At 39.2% G+C, this 19,067-nt stretch overlaps 1 protein-coding gene across 1 annotated transcript in view; it reads right to left on the bottom strand.

Annotated features, from left to right (window-relative positions):
- LOC145978898 (popeye domain-containing protein 3-like) overlaps window positions 1-18,780 on the bottom strand; it is a 127,079-nt gene extending 108,299 nt beyond the window's left edge. Inside the window, exon 1 of the mRNA XM_083111843.1 lies at window positions 18,659-18,780. The gene's annotated coding sequence lies outside the window, so the exon portion shown is untranslated. The remainder of the gene's footprint in view (window positions 1-18,658) is intronic.
- Between the last annotated feature and the right edge of the window lie 287 nt (window positions 18,781-19,067).

Here is a 19,067-nt window from a genome sequence, read left to right on the forward strand (position 1 = left end):
CCCGGTGGAGGCACATAGTGGTTCGGGTCCCACTTTAAACTGTAGGTCAAAACCAGATTAGCTTATCTGTGCAAAAAGTTGACGTAATGCAAGAACACAAAACTCAAAAACTCCGGTAACTTCGACGACAAAGGAATACGTCTAGTTGTTTCCGAGATGTTGCATGTGCTCAGTAGGTACAGAAATCTTGCTGTTATTCTCAAAACGATCGGAAAAGTTTGTGACATCTGGGTACATGGGTGCCGGTAGGAGTGGTTGTGAGGGGGGGTCACTTTACTTCTTCTGAAATAAAGAAAAATCTTTTCTCTCTTCTATTTGAATTCCGTTCACGTTCTGTTTTCTTTTCTCACGTAATAACCCTAGCACTCACACACACAAAGACCATCTCCCTCCATCCCTCTCTCTGTGTTTGGCTGTCTCTGTAACTTATTTTATTTCACTTTGTTTCTAGTTTCCTCCTCACTCTGTGCTTCTTTCCCGTTTCGTTTCTGTCGCTTCTTTTGTTTCCCTTTCCCCCATTTCTATTCCCCTTTCTCTTTCTCACTCCCTTGTTTCTTTATTTCCCCTCCTCTGCCTTTGCCTTCTCTCTTCAAGTGATTTCTTTATTTATATTATTTCTACTCTCTATCTCTTTCTCTCTCTCTCTCTCTCTCTCTCTCTCTCTCTCTCTCTCTCTCTTCCTCTCTCCCTCTCCGTCTTCTTTATTTACATTCTCTCTCTCTCTCTCTTTTCTTAATTTCACTTTCTCACTCTCTTGTTTCTTTTTTCCACTTACTCTCTCGATCTATTCTATTTCCCACTTCTTTTCTTTCTCTCAGAGTGATTCCTTTATTTCTTTCCTATCATATCTCTTTTTTCTCTCTCACTTTAAACGTATATTTTTATTGACACAAGTATGATATCATCATTGCCAGGCTTGAGCAATTTAAATCAGCTTGGTTTAAAACCGTGGTTTAAACCATTTTTTTAAAAAATAAACCAAATTGTTTTTTGTTTTTGTTTTTTGTTCTTTTTAATTAACTGTTGTTTAAGGATCCGACAAGTAATTGATTCAGCTGTACAGAAGAAGGCACTAAAACGAAAAGCTGAAGATATGTTACGTCTTCTTAAACCTGTAGCTATTGCACTTGATCAAGTGCAGAAGGATAATTGCACTATAGGAGACTCAGTAAGAATATGGAAAAATCTTTAACTTCAATTGCAGGAGAAGGAGATAAAAGACAAGCAGGTGCTCTCCAAATTCAGTAATCGCTACGATATGGCTCTTTCTCAAGCTCATTTTTTGGCCTTCTTATTAGATCCAAAAGGAAAAGCTACAGGAATTGATTTAACAGGTAAGGAAGAAGAAGATGCTTTAGAGTTTGCAAGAACCCGATATCCTCAAACGTTTCTTCCTTTGATTGTAAAGTTCGAAGGTAAAATCAAACCATTTAACGAGCCTTATTTTGATTCTACAGTAACGACACAGGTGTCAGTATGTGAATGGTGGAAAAGCCACAAATCTCAAATATACAAATATGACTGTGATTTATATTCCGTTATCGAACAGTTGCTAACTGCACAAGCATCCACAGCTGGCGTTGAAAGACAATTTTCCTCGTTTGGTGTTGTTCAGTCATCTCTAAGAAACCGTTTGGGAACCAAAAAGGCAGCTAAGCTGGTATTTTTGTTCAAAGTTTTTAACGACAAGCATGAAGAAGAAGTTGACAGCTAGTTGGCATGGCAGATATGAATGAATATTTGACTAACTGGTCTTGATATTTTTTTGATAATTGAAAGTTGAAATGAAGTACTATGTTTTTGAACAAGAAAGTTACAACTTACAACATACTTGCAATTGCACAATATTCTTTGATATATTATCATAACGTACTTTTTATATTACTTCAAACATGGTTAACAAACCACCACTATTAGACAGAATTTCATTTAAAAGATGTTCATTTCTATTATAGCAAGTGAATTATACATTTATGTTCTCATAACTGAGCGTTGTGTCACAATGCAATTTGAGACAAGTTTTCAAGTAAGTAAGGTACAGGTAGATAAAATAAAATTTAACAATCTATGTAGAGGCAATTCGAAATGAAAGTCAATGTTGTTTTTGTTATCTTATAAAATGCATTTATTTGTATAATATTCTGTGCATATAAAGTATTGCTTTTCACTTTCTCTGTCCTTAAAATTACGCACGTTAACTAGCAGATCGGTATGGTTTTCAATTACAACATAAGAGGCTTAGTAGAAGTTGTATAGAGGACAGAGGTGGCACTACAATTCATCTGTGGCTCATATTCCTTTAATTATGCACAAGAAGTTGATTTAAGTATTCCAATAAAAATACTACACTTCAAAACAAGTTTTAATATAAACAAAAAAAACTGATTTAAATTTTTAAAAAAGGTTTAAACCAAATAAACCATGTTTTTTTGTTTTTATTAAAAAAAACTGTTTTTTCACAACCCTGAATATTGCCCACTTAGGATACAACTGTTCCATTTCGATCCCTCCTCCTCGTCCCCCCCCCCTCTCCCTTGAGAAATTTTCTGCGCCATCTATGTCTCGAAACCCATTTAAAGGGATCCAAGTGTTATTCAAAATTAAAGCTGCACCCGATGACTTCTTGCTTGCGACAGATTCAGCCACTTCCACCGAGATCAACCTGTCAGCATCTCCCTCCTAATTGTTTGATCACGTCTTCCATCTGAAGCCGAAATTCGTTCCTTCCCCGGACACATTGCAACAAGATCAAAGGAAGCCTCTATCGATTGGCCGTGTTACACGTAGGAACAATGGATCTCTGCGGAGAAAATCCAACGAAAATAAACAGTGGGCGACCAGAAATAGCGGCCGTTTCCACAGCTTGTTGCAACAGAGCCCCACGCTGCGGTGTGGAATCCACCAAAACAAGCAACTTGAGATTCAGTTAATAATCCGATGGCCTCCGGTTCCAGAAAGCCAGCGTGGCTTCTCATTCAGAGTAATAGCTTTACTTTATCGAGCGCGATATAAGTACGACAGTTATTCAAAGGGGACCTGTTTTTGTCATTTTTCCTGCATGAATATCCATACCTTTATCAAGCATATAAATTAATTTCATTTCCATAATTTTCTATTTTTAGAGTACCTATAACATGTGCATGTTTGATGGGTTAATTCATATTTTATTCTTTTGTGCAAAAAATTCGCAGTCACTCTGTTCAACGCTGTCGGCTTGTAATTGATTTGTCCCATGTTCGATTCCCGATGAAAGCACATCGTGCAATGATTCGTATCAGGGTGCGAAATCATTTAAGACTGGTGGGGGGCGAGATCTTAATCTACAAACCACCCTTCCCCACAAACATACATATAAATTATACGATATACATATTTATAATGTTAATAAAAATTAAAATAAATTACTAAATTAAATTAATAAATTACAAATATATATTATTATTATTATTATTAATTACCCAAAAATAAATAAATGTGTTACTTTCAAATATACCAGATATTATAAAGTAGCAAACTACTTCCTTTACTAACTGGTTAAAGATGTTAAGAAATTATGAAATACTGTCGTTTATTAAAATCAATTAGATTTCATAGTAATTATTGTCTTGAGAGAGAGAGAAAAAACATTGAACACTCACAACTACACTGATTTGTGTATGTATTCGAAATTAAAAGTAATTCTATATTTTTTGATCTCTCTCTCTCTCTTCGGCGGGGACGCCTACTGTGGGGTGAGGGGGCGGTGTATTTAATTATTAAATTAGCCAAAAAAAAACAACATGCAATCCCTTCTCCGCCTACTCATGAATCCTGGTATACTACCGGCTTACCTTATTATTAGAAGAAAACTGACACACCCGAAAGGAAAATGAAACTTCATTAGAAAAGTAGAAAGTCACACTACTTCTTGGGAAACTTCATCTTATTATTTCGAGTATTAGTCAGCGCTTGAAGTGTAAAAGGTTAGCTGGGCGATGTTTGGACGAACCTTGGAGTTAACTGGGGGGGGGGGGGGAGGTGCTCCTATAATATAACATAGTGACAATGAGACAGTGGAATAGGATGACAATGGAATGCTTTGCGAACATTTTGCTAGCTGGGGACATACCATACCACAACAGAACAATTTTAAAGATATGTCTTGTGAACGATTATTTTCTTATGTCAAGAGAATGGCAAGCCGTTAGGTCCGTCTTATATATATGATTGTGCAAAAAGCTTAGTGATTGAATACAGTCTAAAATTGTGTTTCAATACCATTTTCTCAGAAGTTGTACTGAACTGTCAGAAGATACTGTAAATATAACATATTTCACAATCGTAATAAAACATAAACAATCGTGTTGATGAATTCAATCTTTTGACTGAATATTTAAGAAAAAGATATCCTTTCTTGTACTTCACAATATTAGGTAACCTTGCTGTTTGTTCTGTAAGGTTTCATTTGATACCTATTTTTCATTTAAATAATTATAATCTTCTACTACAATAAACTTTTAGAGTTGTCGACATTTTGAATAACCCTGTTTTTTGTTCAGTGTTCGGAAAGTTACTCCTTAAAAGTAAAAGGGTTAAAAAGTAACTGAGTTACAATTACTTGAAAAGTAATGCAAAGTTATGAAAAAGTTCATTCTGCTCAAAATTTTCTTGTAAACAAGTTACAGACAATGTGATTCTTAATTTAAAGGATATTTTATTTGTACAAGTATTTTCCTTGTGCAAGCTGTACGCTGTACGTACTACATAAATTTTACTTTACACACACTTACTCTTTCCTTACAGTCATGTATTAATATTGTACCCTCTTTACGTTAATATACAGATACTCTTAGTAGTTGATCAGATATAAGAAAGTAAGAAAATTAGACATAATAAGTATGGTTTAGCAATGAAATAAAGTTATGTGTCTGGTTCCTTTGGTGTCCAGTCTCTATATACCTCTATTCCAATCTTTCACTTCCCACACAAACTCCCCCCTTGCAGTATTTCTCGGGCTGCCTTTCACACTACCATCCTCCCCTCTTTATGCGATAAGGGGTGTTCACACTTTACGTTACACGGTTTGAGCATGATCACTAATTTCGCTGCCTTCTCTAATAGCTTTCTCCCGCCGTTCTCTGGGTGTCCCGTTTTTATTGCCGGTGACTGTACATATTCTCTTAGCAATTACTTCCTTCTAGCTCGACAGCAACGTTCCAAATAAATGCAGTAATCCACAAAAAACACAGAAGTTTTTGAACGCAATTAGAAACGACGAATTGTAGTAAAGCCTGGATGTTCTAAATTTAGCATGCAACGAAGCCTAGCTTCCTTGCCTTATGCCATTTCACAACAATCCCTTCATCTTAGCGTCCATAGAAGACACATAGTTGGAAACAGAGTTACTTAATTTATCTCTTCATCTCAACGTTACAAATTTTCATGTATCGTCAAGTAACCAAAAATAACTGCTGAAAACGTTACTTCTATTACAAAAAGTTACTTTACTTGTAACTACTTATTTCCAAACACGGATTTTGTTTCTACACTGCTGTTTGTAAAAATTGCAACACCAAGAAGGAAACGTATGATTGAAATGAAATTTATACCACAGATTAGGTACATGCCAATACACAAATGATTAGGGTTACAGACCTGTATATGATCTCTGACCTTGAGAATTCAGTATGGTGTGAAGCCCCCACGTGCTGCAAACAGAGCCTCTACACGTCGTGGCATGGAATCAAGGACGGCCTGGTTATGTTCCTGGGGAATCTCCCTCCACGCGGTTTTTATGCGAGTTCACAAAGCATCAACATTGGTTGCTGGAGGACCATGACGAACAAGTTGCCGACCAACCGTATCCCGGACATGTTCGATGGGCGACATGTCAGACGAACGTGCAGGCCAGTGAAGCAGTGGTAACTGTCGTTCTTCGAAGACGGCTTGCACATTCCTCGCCACATGTAGCCGGACACTGACCTGCTGGAATATGGCATGTGGAGTTGCCTGAAGGAGGGGCAGTGCCTCGGGCTCTAAAACTTCCCTGATGTAGCGGGTGCTGTTCAGATTGCCTTCAACACGTAGGACGGGAGATGGCATGTTGTGTCCAATGGCGCCCCAAACCATCACACTTGGCGTTTGTCCGCTATGCCGCTCAACAATGCAGGTTGCCAGATTGCGTTCACCACGGTAGCATCTAACACCTATGCGGCCATCACTGTAGGACAGGTTTAAGCGGGACTCGTCCGAAAACACTACATTTTGCTACTTAGCATGCCAGCGACGGCATTCACGTGCCCATTGCAGTCTGAGGCGTTTGTGGTTTCTGGACAATGGAAGCCGACGCAATGCCATGCGTGCCACCAGCCCAACCCGCAGCAGACATCGTCGTACCGTCGACGCAGACAGGTCCACAACCGTTGTAGTGCTCCAGCGTCGAGCCAACACTGTGGACGAAGCTGTACGGTCCGTTACAGCCATGCGGACAAGATGGCGATCATCCCGTGCTGTGGTCAAATTGCGTGGTCCAGTACCTGGTCGTCTCTGTGTACAACCCTCTTCTATCCACTGGCTCCACACACGCATCACTGCCGTAGCAGCATACCCTGTACGAGCCGAAATGTCTCGGTATGACAAACCAGCTTCCCGGAGACCGCTCATTCTGCCCCGTTCGAACACACTCACATGCTGATATTGCACCCTTTGACGTCGACGAGGCATACCGGCACTTGCTTTCACGTTTCCACTTCGTTTGACGTCTCTTCACTGACTGAGCTTGCGTAACACTGACCTTTCCGGTCACACAAGAGAGGGCGTTGCTGGGCCTACATGCACGCCATCTCTCTGCAATCCTAATCACTTATTGCTGGTACACTGTTCTACACATCCTCCGAGTTTGGATTCATTTGGGCCATTAGTTCTGGGTGTTGCAATTTTCACAAACAGCAGTGTAAATGGGGGGCAGCCAAATTTTTACCTTGGCTCTACCTTAACGTCGCCTTTGTGCATGATGTAGAGAGTGTGAAAAATACATTGCCAAATCCCCCCTGTAAACTTCAAGTAGTCGATTCGTGAGGATCTTGAAGCATGCCAGGGAAAGGATCGTAACGTTATCAGCAAATTACGTGCTGATAGCGAAGGCTGCTCGTTGATTCATGGGAAGATTCTTTCGTCAGGGAAACAAATGACGCTCTCCAGCTACCTGCTGATCTTGATGCCACCAATTTGTAACTCGCGGCGGGGAAATCGAGAGCTAAAATGGACTTAATTTCGCTTCCCATGGTCTCCGCTTTCAAAAGCACTCTTTGCGTGCATTAATTCTCCACGGGAGAAAACATGGAGGATGTAGGAGTGGAAGCGACAGGCAAATTTACCACAAGGTTCACGGAATGGAAACTTCCATGATTGCGGGGGAAATGGGCTGGAAATGTATTACTAACTGAGGCCCCATAATGTCTTGAGATTTGTTTTCAGTAGCGTATGTAACGGGGGAACCAGCGGGCGTAGCCTCCAGAGATATAATACAATTCTTGTGTCTAAATATTGCAAAATATATATTTGAATGCACACTAAAATTGCAAAGATGTTGAGAAATAGCCTTTTCGAATCATCTTTCCGAAATAAGTAGCTAATCTTAAAATGCATATTATTATTACTAAACCAGAATTTAAAAAAAAATGTGTTGCCAATCTTGGGTGAGAACCGGTGATTCTTGCCTTTACCGAACCTACAGCTGACTTCCGTGGTGGAGTGGTTAGCACAGCGCGCTACTTTTGCCAGGGACCCTGAGTTCTAATCTTACCCTAGACATGGGTTATCTTCTAGAGCGTCCCTTCATCAATTTCATCATATCATCACTCATCCTCTTCTTCGCGATTAGCCAAAAGAGGAAGAAAAGCGAAGTGGAATAAACTAAATCATTGAATAAATCAACCTAGCCTGTTATATTATTATATGATGCCACAGCCCATACAACATTTATCTTTAGTGATTTTTCAATATATTCTTTTTAGGCAATGGCTTTGTTACTTTAAGTACAAGGATGAATTTTCCACCTAATTATGTCGCCTGGATTTCTTGGTTTAGGTTGAAACGCGATGTAAAAATTAAGTTCTATACGTCACCGGTGTTGACTGTGAAGCTTATGACGGAATCATGCAGGTTCGCACACACACTTACTATGGCACGCAGCGCTTGAAGTGGAGAATGTTAGCTGGAGGAATGTTTGATCGACCTTTTGGGTTAACAGGGAGAATTGCTCCTATGGTTTAACACGTCGACAATGGCACAGCTGGAGGGATACCATCTCCCCTCACTTTGAGCACTGACGACAGGTGATGTGATAATCTCTCTTGTCTTACTATTGATGTCACACTTGCTTTGTTGAATCCTTTTCCCGACCGCTTTAAATGCTCGACTCACAATCTCACCATCGAAAGTTTTGGATTTGAATCTTGGCCGAACTCATCATTTCCACCTATACAATGTTAACCTAGTGAGTGGGAATAAAAACTAAGCTGAACTCTGTTACATAATAGTCCTTTAATGGCGAAGGAATGACAAGCCACTTTTCGCTGGATCACAGTAAGTCAGCGCATTGAGTCTGGTTTCCTAGACCGGAGCGTGCAATTTCTGATTTTTTAGTATACCGTAAAAAGTTGACCGAAGAAATTATATCAGTTTCCATGATTCACATGCAATCTAATATATAAAAATGTATGTATGTATGTGTGTATATGTATGTGTGTATGTGTGTATGTTCGTACCGGCATAACTCTCGAACGCCTGGAGCGATTTCAACCAAACTTGGAACACGTATCACTTGCAACCTGGAAATAAACACTGTGGGGGCAAGACACCCCTGGCACCCCTGGTGGTGAGGGTGGGGAGGGGGTGACATGCAAAAGAAATCGAAAACGACCGATATTAGTGTAGAATCCATAGTTTTCGGAGTCTCTAAGCTAATTGGTGACATTCAGGATGACCAAACTTGGTACAGATATGACTTACAATCTGGAAAGAAATACTGTGGGGGTAAGACACCCCTGTCACCCCTAGGGGTGGGGGTAGGAAGGGGGTGAAATGTAAAAATAATCAAAAACGACCGATATTAGTGTGGAATCCATTGTTTTCGGGGTCGATTGGATGAATTACTTTATAATTTGTATACTGTACTTATGCTTTTAAATACCTGTAAATAAAATTAGTTACATTTTACGCTATAGTTAGAATTCATTAAACACCCGGGCAACGTCGGAAAATCAGCTAGTTTATAATAATTATATACAGCGTGTTCAGCTTAGAGGGATCGAGAAGTAAATGCTCATCGTTTAAAAACAGAGGAAAATATTGTGATTTTCATTTTACAAGATGCAGAAACTCTCAGAGTTTATACACCAATAGTGAATGCACGTGTTTGCGCATGCGTGCCAATGTGTAATGCGAGAACAAGCCTGGCACTATTCAGTAGAGCAACAGACACGCGACGTGACGGGAAGAATATGGAACATTTAGATGTCTGCAGGACAACTCAAGGCGGACACATCGAGTTGTATTGGCCATTTCCTAAACTCGGAGAGTTTCTACATCAAGATATGTAAAAAGATGTGTTAATGAACCATTATTTACACTTCAAATTATCAATTATTTCTCGATCTCTCTAAGCGGAACACACTGCACAAAGATTCAAATTGGAAATTTTATTTTTTGTTTGAGTTCACTTCATACGCAAATAGGCTATTCGCGTCTGGAGCCCATAGTTTAAAGTGAAATCCGAACCACTATCTGTATCGAACTCGGGACCCCTGGATTAGAAGACGACGACGTTACCACTATGCCATCGGGAGAGTCGTGAATTTTGTTCTTCTATGTATCACTGCTGTACTACATAAGGCCATAAATAAATATAATGTGTGATTTGTATTGTTTATCGTCACTCTTCTGCAACTTTTAGCAAATCCGACGATGAGAGAGAAAACACTCTCACAAAGAGCATCCATGCCCAGGCTGGGACACGAGTCAAGGCGTTCTGCCGTTGTAGCACGCTGTGCTAACCATTCCGCCACGAAGGTTGGTCGATATAATGTATGAGTGTGTGTGTGTGTGTGCTTATTATTCCAAACCCTTGCGACGCCATACACCCTCCTCATTCTAGCCTGCACAGACGTTTGACCTGACGACATAAATGTGCATGAGCTCACGAAAAAACGGTTGCGTCCCATTTTTGTAAATTAAAAGTCAGAATTAAATGTTAACTGCAGAATATAGTAATTATAGTTAGAACTTACCTAACCCGGGAAGTGAGGTCGTATAAAGGAAGAAAAAGTTTCCAGGCATTTATACTGTGCAAGTCTACGAGAAAATATTACCATTATGAAATGCAATGAAATTTTTTTAAAGCACAAGCGTCCGAAGTGATGGATGGAGTATCGCCTCAGACAGTAATAAGAAAATCTTATTAGGTAAACTAGCGCCAAAATATTTGTGCCCTCGCAAAATATGCGAACTTCAAGCTTCCCGCATGACTTAATTCGACACTAGCGCCATTTCTTCAAATACTTTGGTGAATAGGTGTACTATAATGTTGGTGCTTTACGCACTGTCTGCCTCAACAAATAAAGGTAACGACGTGTATCGTCTATAAATTCACAAAGTGCACAAAATGCACTGTATTTACAAGTAGCAAATTCTATTCGCGTAGTAAATGTTCTAATAAATCTTACATTTCTGGGTATTGACGTTGCGGTATGTAAAGGCCGAATCACACGAACTAGACTTTTAGTAGGAATGCCCTCGTTGCAGCTGGACTGGCTACATGGCTGGAAATGATGGCTGCCAGGCTGGCTGCTAGACTGGTTTTGACGAGTAAGCCGTTTTTTAATTGTATAACCTCACTGCCTGAAGCTGTCAAACACATTTCGGGTTATACAATGTAAAATACACTTTAAGTAAAATATATGTAATAGCTCGCTTTCATACCACGTACACTCACATTTCGGTAAACGCACAAGCAACACCTTGAAGCAACCTTGCACGTCGCAGTCTTCGTGCCCAGGCACGTATCCAGAGGGGAGACTCAGGGGGCTCGAGCCCCCTCCGAAATTTTTCGATTTACACTAGATAAAATGAGGTTTTTGGCTTGTGTGTGTGAAATAAAATATTGTGATTATAATTTAAAGAGGGATATAATTATCGAGGAAAAGCGGAGAATGTTCTAGAACCCTGAGGGAAAACCCTGTTGTTGATAATATTGTATGTAAACTTTTATTACTCTTTCGGTTTTGTCGCAACGAACTTGAGCATTATTTAAAGATTTGTCAGCATTTGGAAGTTGCACAACAAAGCACTGTTGAAAGCAGCGCCATGAGTCGGGCGATTCGTGGGATTACTAATTCTCTGAAAAGCTCGAGAGGAAACGTTCTTGAATAGGAGGTGGAGTCGAACTACAAAACATTTTATGTGCGGAACATTCCAGAATATAATATGGATATAAATACGCGGATTCAATTTCACGGTTGGTCTGTACAACAGAATCATTCAATAAGACATCAGGAGTAACTGTCCATTGACAGTTTTATAAGATGTAGAGATTAGGGGGGGGGAGAACTAGTGACACAATTTGCTGGAAAGTACTGAAGTCTACCACTATTACAAGTTCGGGTCCAAAGCTGAAGACATTGCCGACAGTGTAGTGCTAGTTTCGGGTCATGAGCCGAAGAGATCGAAGGTCTCTAAGTTAATATTTCAGCAGTAATAGGCATTGGAGCATCATTTTTTAAAAAAAAAAAAAAAAAAAAAAAAAAAAAAAAAAAAAATAAGCTGCACAGATCGACTGAACATCTAAGTTTTGAGTGACGATTTATTAGTGACCGGACCAAGTTCCTGTATGCAGTCCGAGAGTTTCGTGGGTTAAAAAAAGACTCTTTTGTCAACTGGTTTGGAAAAACACTCAAACACTACCACAAAGGGGCAGCCATGAAGGCCGAACATTTTATGAATGTCGAGAAGAGAAAGCAAGAAGATGTTTCATATGTGGAAATTTTAGCGGAGAAAGCAAGCTGGACCATGACTCCAAAACCAGGGTCTGTGGCATATACCGTGCCATTCTTTGTTCTACCAAGTGTGCTACCGAGTCACCCTTGGCTTCGCTTGATCTTTTGCTGTCGCTGTAGAGCAGTGGCACGGTATGCCTGGTAGAGCCTGCATTTTCCGCTAAATTTTTTGCATAGTGCATCTCTTGTGAATGTCCAACCGTAAGATGTTGCCTGTTTAATTAACAAGCACAGAAAAAGAAGATAGAATAAAACTAAGGGACATTCCCACCGGTTGACAAGATGTTTTTCTTCTGCGGTCAACACGGGCTGCCGTTTCAAGGTGACAATGAGATTGACCCACCAGGTTTCACACCGAAGGTACAAGCTATACGTGTCGCTTGAGGATTCCATAAATCGAACACAGGCTTGTGCAGCCTGTCGTGCCGCTACGGTGTGAAAAGTTTCTGTTGATTGGGTCACTAATTGCAAACGACGTGTGTGTGCCTTCGGTCTGAATTCTTCTTAAATCTTGAAGATCCAAGTCACAAGGATGGAAAATTAGGATTTTTGTTAAGGTTACGTTTCGAAGGCAGGCGACAACATCATAAAGGATCATATCCAAACCTGGGAGAACACATTCGAATGGGCCGGACCCTGTGGCTGAGTGGTTAGCACATCGCTCTGCGACGCCAAGGTTCTCGGGTTCGAATCCCGCTCGGGCATGGTTGTTTGTGAATGTCCATTCATCAATTTCATCACTCATCCCCATCTTCGCAAATTAGCCAAGAGGCACAAAACGCGAAGTAAAATAAAATAAATAAAATCAAAACATTCGAATGGATTGTCCATTGCATAACAGCTTCGTGAAACGGACACATACACATACTAAGATCGTTTCGGCAGAAACACAACGTTCGTACATTGCAACAGAGTCGAGTGATAAAAAGTGTCCCGGTATCACGTCCTGAGAGAAAGAAAAAAACAGCAGCTTAAACAGTGGTAAATTTAGGAGACAGTTGCTCTTCATTTTTGGCCCCGCACTATGGCTTTTTAATGCTAACCTTTGTCTACCAAGAGAAAGTAAACTTTTCTCCCCCCCCCCCCCGTTTTGTAACTGAATCGCCACCATCGACCTTAAAACTTGCGAGGTTCTATCTATAATGACGTTAAAAAAATGTTTAGCCCCCCCCCCCCCCCCCGAAAAGAATTTCTGGATACGTGCCTGTTCGTGCCGAGCTATTTTCTTCGCTTGACTCTGGTACAATAAAAAACAGGCAATCCCTCGCACATGCGCGATACACAAAATTCTGTACAACAATGAAAAAACAAAAAAAATCCTTCAATGAAAAATTTCACGAAGGGAGCAAGTGAAATTTTACACTTTTGACATTCTGCATGTATAGTTATTACATGTATAGTTTTTAAATGTTTTATACTTAGTTAATTCAAAATAATATTACATTATTTCCATGATACACAAATTGAAAATAACTCAAATTTTTGTTTCTTCATTTTGAAACACAATTGCTTAATTCATCAAAATAATTCAATTCTTGTATCGAACCAAAAATAAATCATGGGTATCATTAGAACAAAATATTTGATTCTACAAACAAAATCTCAAAACATGTAGAGTACATATCTGCATACAACATATTTATCTATCCTTTCATTTGAATAAATGCTTGTACAACTCTGGGTTTAACTTTTCTAATTGTCGTAAATAATAATATCTCTTCTCAATTGAACATTTTCACATTCTAAAATTATTACTATGATGTTTTTCACTAATATTACCAGTTCTTAAGTCTATTACCTTCAAGATATTAGTTGCTTTGTTGCCAACTACTAAATATGGGCCTTCATAAATTTCACAATATGTTTTGATACGATTCCCTAGAAGGTTACTAAGGGAGTGAGTTTTGATGAATACTAAATCTGAAACTTTAATCTCAGCTCTATTCTCTTGCCTTACATTGTCTCCCCGATGGCGTTGTGGTAACGTCGTCGCCTTGTAATCAAGGAGTCCTGGGTTCGATACCCGGTGGAGGCACATAGTGGTTCGGATTCCATTTAAACTGTAGATCCAGTCCAGATTAGCCTTACTGTGCATAAAGTGAACTTAAAACAACAATTCAATCAATTTTGCCTTATATATATATCTTTCATTCCTTTTCTTTCTTATATTTAAGTCTTTAACAGAAGTCATATATAATTTATTTTTCCATTGGGGAACTTTATTGAGGGATATTCAGGGACGCCGTTAGAGTGGGCCCGGGAGGCCACTGGCTCCCGAAAACGTCCACTTGAACCCGGCAAATGTTTCTCTATTTTACTGGAAATTTTACAAAATAAGTGGAAAAGTGCTATCAGAAATATGCAAAGGGAATGGGAAAAAGAAAACAATTGTATAAGAAAAGATTTGCTCCCATAAGATTTCAAGTCAATGACAAGGTATTAGTTAGAACAAAGATTAAATCTTCCTTGGAGGACAAGATTACTAAAAGTCTTTCTAATACGTTCGAGGGTCCATATCTAATAAGTAAATTTTTAACAGAGAATTCAGTTTTGGTTAAGAAAGTTAATGATGAAAATATATGTTCCAAAGTACATGTGAATAAATTGAAAAGATATTTGGAGCCCAGGAGAGGCTATAATATGTAATGTTATTTTACTACCTGGATCGGTAAGGTCTCAAAACTTATGTAAGGTTAACTAAGAAGCCTCCCATTTTATGAATTTAAATTATTATAAATTTTTTGGTGTATGTTGCATGTAGTATAGTGAGAATGAAAGGTTTATGTTTGTAAACGTGTACTGGTACCAGTTTGTTTTATTTTTCTTTTTGCATATTTACAGGCGATGTTGGAGAGATGACATTCGCGAACGCCTGTGACTATTATGAAATCTAGCACTAAATCTTAAATCTTTGTTTTGTATATAGTGTATGTTTGAAATGTGAATTTCTGAGATAAAATATGTAACTAGGTGTACACTATGTGGTACAAAATTGTGTATTTATGGGGGAGCTTGTTTTGTAAGCACATAGTGTGCAAGAACTCATTTGTGACGTCATGTAGACAAAATGTACATGTGACAAAGGTAAGGTCTGCCATTGGCTAGGCTTCTGAGCTGGGTGAGCGAGGAGTTTGGCGTGGCAGAACCTTGCCGACTGGCAGAGACAAAGGACATTCTGGACTCTGGCTGAGTAGATTGTATTTCCGTGTATTTTGGGCCTGCATGGCCGGCTGTAATTTGCCTAATATATATATATATTTATTTAGGCTTCAGAGAAATTCTAAAGGAGAAATTCTGATTTTTAAGGGTAGATTGCGGGTGTGCAGTGAACTCAATGTAGCCTTTACGTACTGACTTATATACATATTGACGGTTTAAGTGAATGGGGAGATTATACGTATATAGCTATTATGGTTTTGTTAGTAAAAACTAGGTTCTTAGCTATTTAGATTGGTTATGGGAAAAAACCATGTGATATATATATATTTGGAAATTATATTTAATTTTATGATTTCTTAATAAATATTGAGTTTGACTGAATATTAAGTTTTACATTGAATAGGTTAATTGCCTACTGAAATATACAAAATTAAAATTACCTTCCAATGTGCAGATAAGATAATCCTCGTCTCACTTCTTCATATAATCATCAAAGGGAAATAAGAGACCAAGGGGATTATAACCTGTAGGAAGGCGAAGACGAAGATGAAGGGATAACGTTGAGATGGACCTAAAGGATAGGAACAGATGGAAGGCTCGTGTTACTGCAGCCATAAACCTTCGGGTTTAAGAATGCTAGAGAGTTAACGGGGAGTGTAGTGTTATGTGGTGGGAAAATATGTTCTAGAGTCAAATGAATATATTTTTTTGGTAGTGCATATCCGACTTCCAGTTTATTTCAGAAAATTTTCAATTTCTCTTGGTCATGTCAAGCCGATGGTCTTGCAAGAACCTAATATGTTTGGTAAATCAATATTCATACCAGATGGACATTGTGTATAGTTAGGAGTAGTGTACAATCCATTACCATCACTAGTTTATCAGCTAATCCAGCAGTACCTTCATATCTCCTACAAGTGTTCGAATTAAAGGGGGAAGCCAGGGAATTTCCCCCCCCCCTTTCTATTTTTTTCATCCCAGGCTCTGTATTTATATTTTCATTCCCAACCAGGGAAAGACATTTTTCCTCTATTATTATTCGGGATGGGGATCTCGTCATAAGTTCTCAAGCAGTGGACAACAACAATGAGGAGAGTTAACAAAATGTGTGATATTTGTTGGGTGGTATCTTGTGAATCTGATTGTTGGGTGGTAGGGTTAAAATAGGAGACTGCGTTCGCGAAATAGTGCAATTATGCAAAAAAAAGTGAAGACGAGGTCTATAGATGATTTGCTGAGTGAACTTTTTGTAGAGCTACAAGCCATTCCAATTAACGACTGACTGTGAGTGTGAAAGAGTTTTCAATGAAATGAATGAGAACTGAACAACAAAATCGAATGAAGGTTGATACAGTACGAGAAATGGTCTGTATGATGTCAATGGCCCTACAGTCAGAGTTGCAAACAAGCCAGTTCTTTGAATAATTGTTTCTTTTGCCCGATGACATGCTGGCTTTTTATGTAAAAAAAGGGGGGGGGAATTGGCCTTTTTTTCCCCCCAACTGCATCTAACCTACTTGCAGTTTCAGTTGTGAATGTAGAGGTTCGTAATACCAAATTTTGCAAAGGAAAAAACTTGAAAAAAGCCCAACTTAAAAGCCGCATTAGGAAAAAACCTTTTTTCCAATGACTTCCAACTTTATCTACAGTGAACGATTTTTCTCTGACAAAATTTTCTGAAATGTTGCTAGAGAAAGGACGCTATGCAACGCATCGAAATGTATGAGCCCTTATTCCAGTCGTTGGTTGGTTGATTTGATGTTGTAAGTCCACTTTATGTACACTAAGGCTAATTGGGACTGAACCTACAGTTTAAAGTGGGAACCGAACCACTATGAGCCTCCACCTGGTTTTATTCCAGTGGTAACTCAACTCAACCGTTTTGTCGCACTCATGCACAAAATCTGAAAATGCACCCCCTAAAAAAAGAGTTTCGAAGTTTTCCCCCCTCTGAATTTTCTTCAATTCGAACACTGTCCACACCTACATTTACATCTGCAGCTAAAATTGCGCAAGGCGTCTTTGTTTAAGATTCTGCGTAGGCGTCAGATAAAGACCCCGCAGAAATCATGGAGCGGGAACGAGCTAAAAGGTGCCACTCAAACGGTTGTTTCGAGCTGCGGTCAAGAAGCATTTGCTCTAGCCGTTATTAAATGAATGATTTTTCATATTATGGAGTGATAAAAGTTCCCATCAAGAATCACCATACAAAATTTACTGTACGAAACTTATTATGAAACATCATTGACGTTCATTTACCAAAAGATTCCCATGTGTTTGTGGAGTGTACAACAAACTTCTTTTATCCAACAGATTAACAGAATGCATAAAAAAAATAGTTGTTGAAGAATCACTCTTTCATAGCAGATAGGATTCGAGGAAGCATAAGTACAAAATAGCCGCCTCAGTGGCGGAGTGGTTAGCACAGCACACTACGACGCCAGAGGTCCCTGATGCGACTCCCGTCCTGGGAATTGTTGTTCTTTGTCACTGTCCCTTCATCCCTCATATTCATCGTCGCGATAGCTAGCCCCCGTGGTGGAGTGGATATCACATCGCGCTACGACGCCAGGGGTCCCGGGTTCGAATCCCGGCCTGGGCATGAATGTTTTTGAGTGTCCTTTCATCATATCATCACTCATCCCCATCTTCGCAAATTAGCCAAAAAGTGGCATAAGAAGCTAAGTAAAATAAAGCAAATCAATCACTCAACCAAAATCATCGTCGCGATAAATCAAAAGTGGCAGAAAAGCGACCTAAATAACCAATCCTAACTGAGACGTGACCGTATTGTTATTATTTCGTTTATTATGTTTTTATAGCCTATTAACGGTGTCCTTATTGAACAATTCTCCTCAGATTTTATTCCACGTTAAAACCTTAGATACTGGAATGTACAGAGAAAGGTTAAAAAAAATGAATTTATATAGAGAAGGGAGAGGGGCATAACAGTGACTCTTATCAACATTCAGATGTGTATCAGCGACAATTATTGAAACATTTCCTTATCAGTGCTAAATATTTCGTTTTAAAAGTTTCAGTCTCAATCTTCTCACCCAGTGGCGGTGATTAGGGGGCAAGGGGGGCAGTTCCCCCCACATTTTGCCACTTTTGTTCCCGCACTAAGCTAAACCTTATGTAGCAAGGGAAAGTGTTCTTGAATCCCCCAGTTTTGGCCCCCGCAATTTTGGAACCCAATCGCCTCCACTGTCTTATCTGTTCATACATGTGACTTACAAAGTATAACGAACGTTAACGAAGTGCCTCTTATGTGCTATTATTCAACCACACAGGTAATACAGTGCAAATACATGTATATATCGCAAGGTTAACGCTCGAAAATGCCGTATACGTATTCCTTGTCAACAATGTAATGTCATTCATGCTGGCGAGCGGCATTTGTTTCACGTATAACTCGCAAGAGACAGAACTACATGCAAATAAAAGGAAAATAGTACTTTGCTTACCAAGTGCTTTGTTTGATGGTTTTTCCTTGGTTCGGTTTCTAGGTACTGGAAACTGGCAATAACAACTGAAAGGGCAAGAAATATTTTCCGTTCCGAGCCATTACGGCCTCCTAGCTCGAAGGCTTCAGCCTCGCTCGATGCAATCGGACGGTTTCTGCTGCATCATCGAGTTTGCTCAGCTGTTCCTAGATGGCAGGAGTGAGCGTAAATGCAGATTTCCCTCTGCCGGTAGGAAAGAGAACTACCTGAAGATTCCAATATTTGCAAAACATGCGTAAATATTTTATCGTTAGGCTAACCCTTAACTGCCATCATAGAAATAATTCACACTTAAATCATGACAGTGTCACATATCATTACCTCAGTTATTTTTATGTGATTACCATTTGAATATATTTTATCCGAAACC

The sequence above is a fragment of the Lepisma saccharinum genome, chromosome 1, assembly GCF_977018435.1.
Source record: "Lepisma saccharinum chromosome 1, izLepSacc3.1, whole genome shotgun sequence".
Taxonomy (NCBI): Eukaryota; Metazoa; Arthropoda; class Insecta; order Zygentoma; family Lepismatidae; genus Lepisma; species Lepisma saccharinum.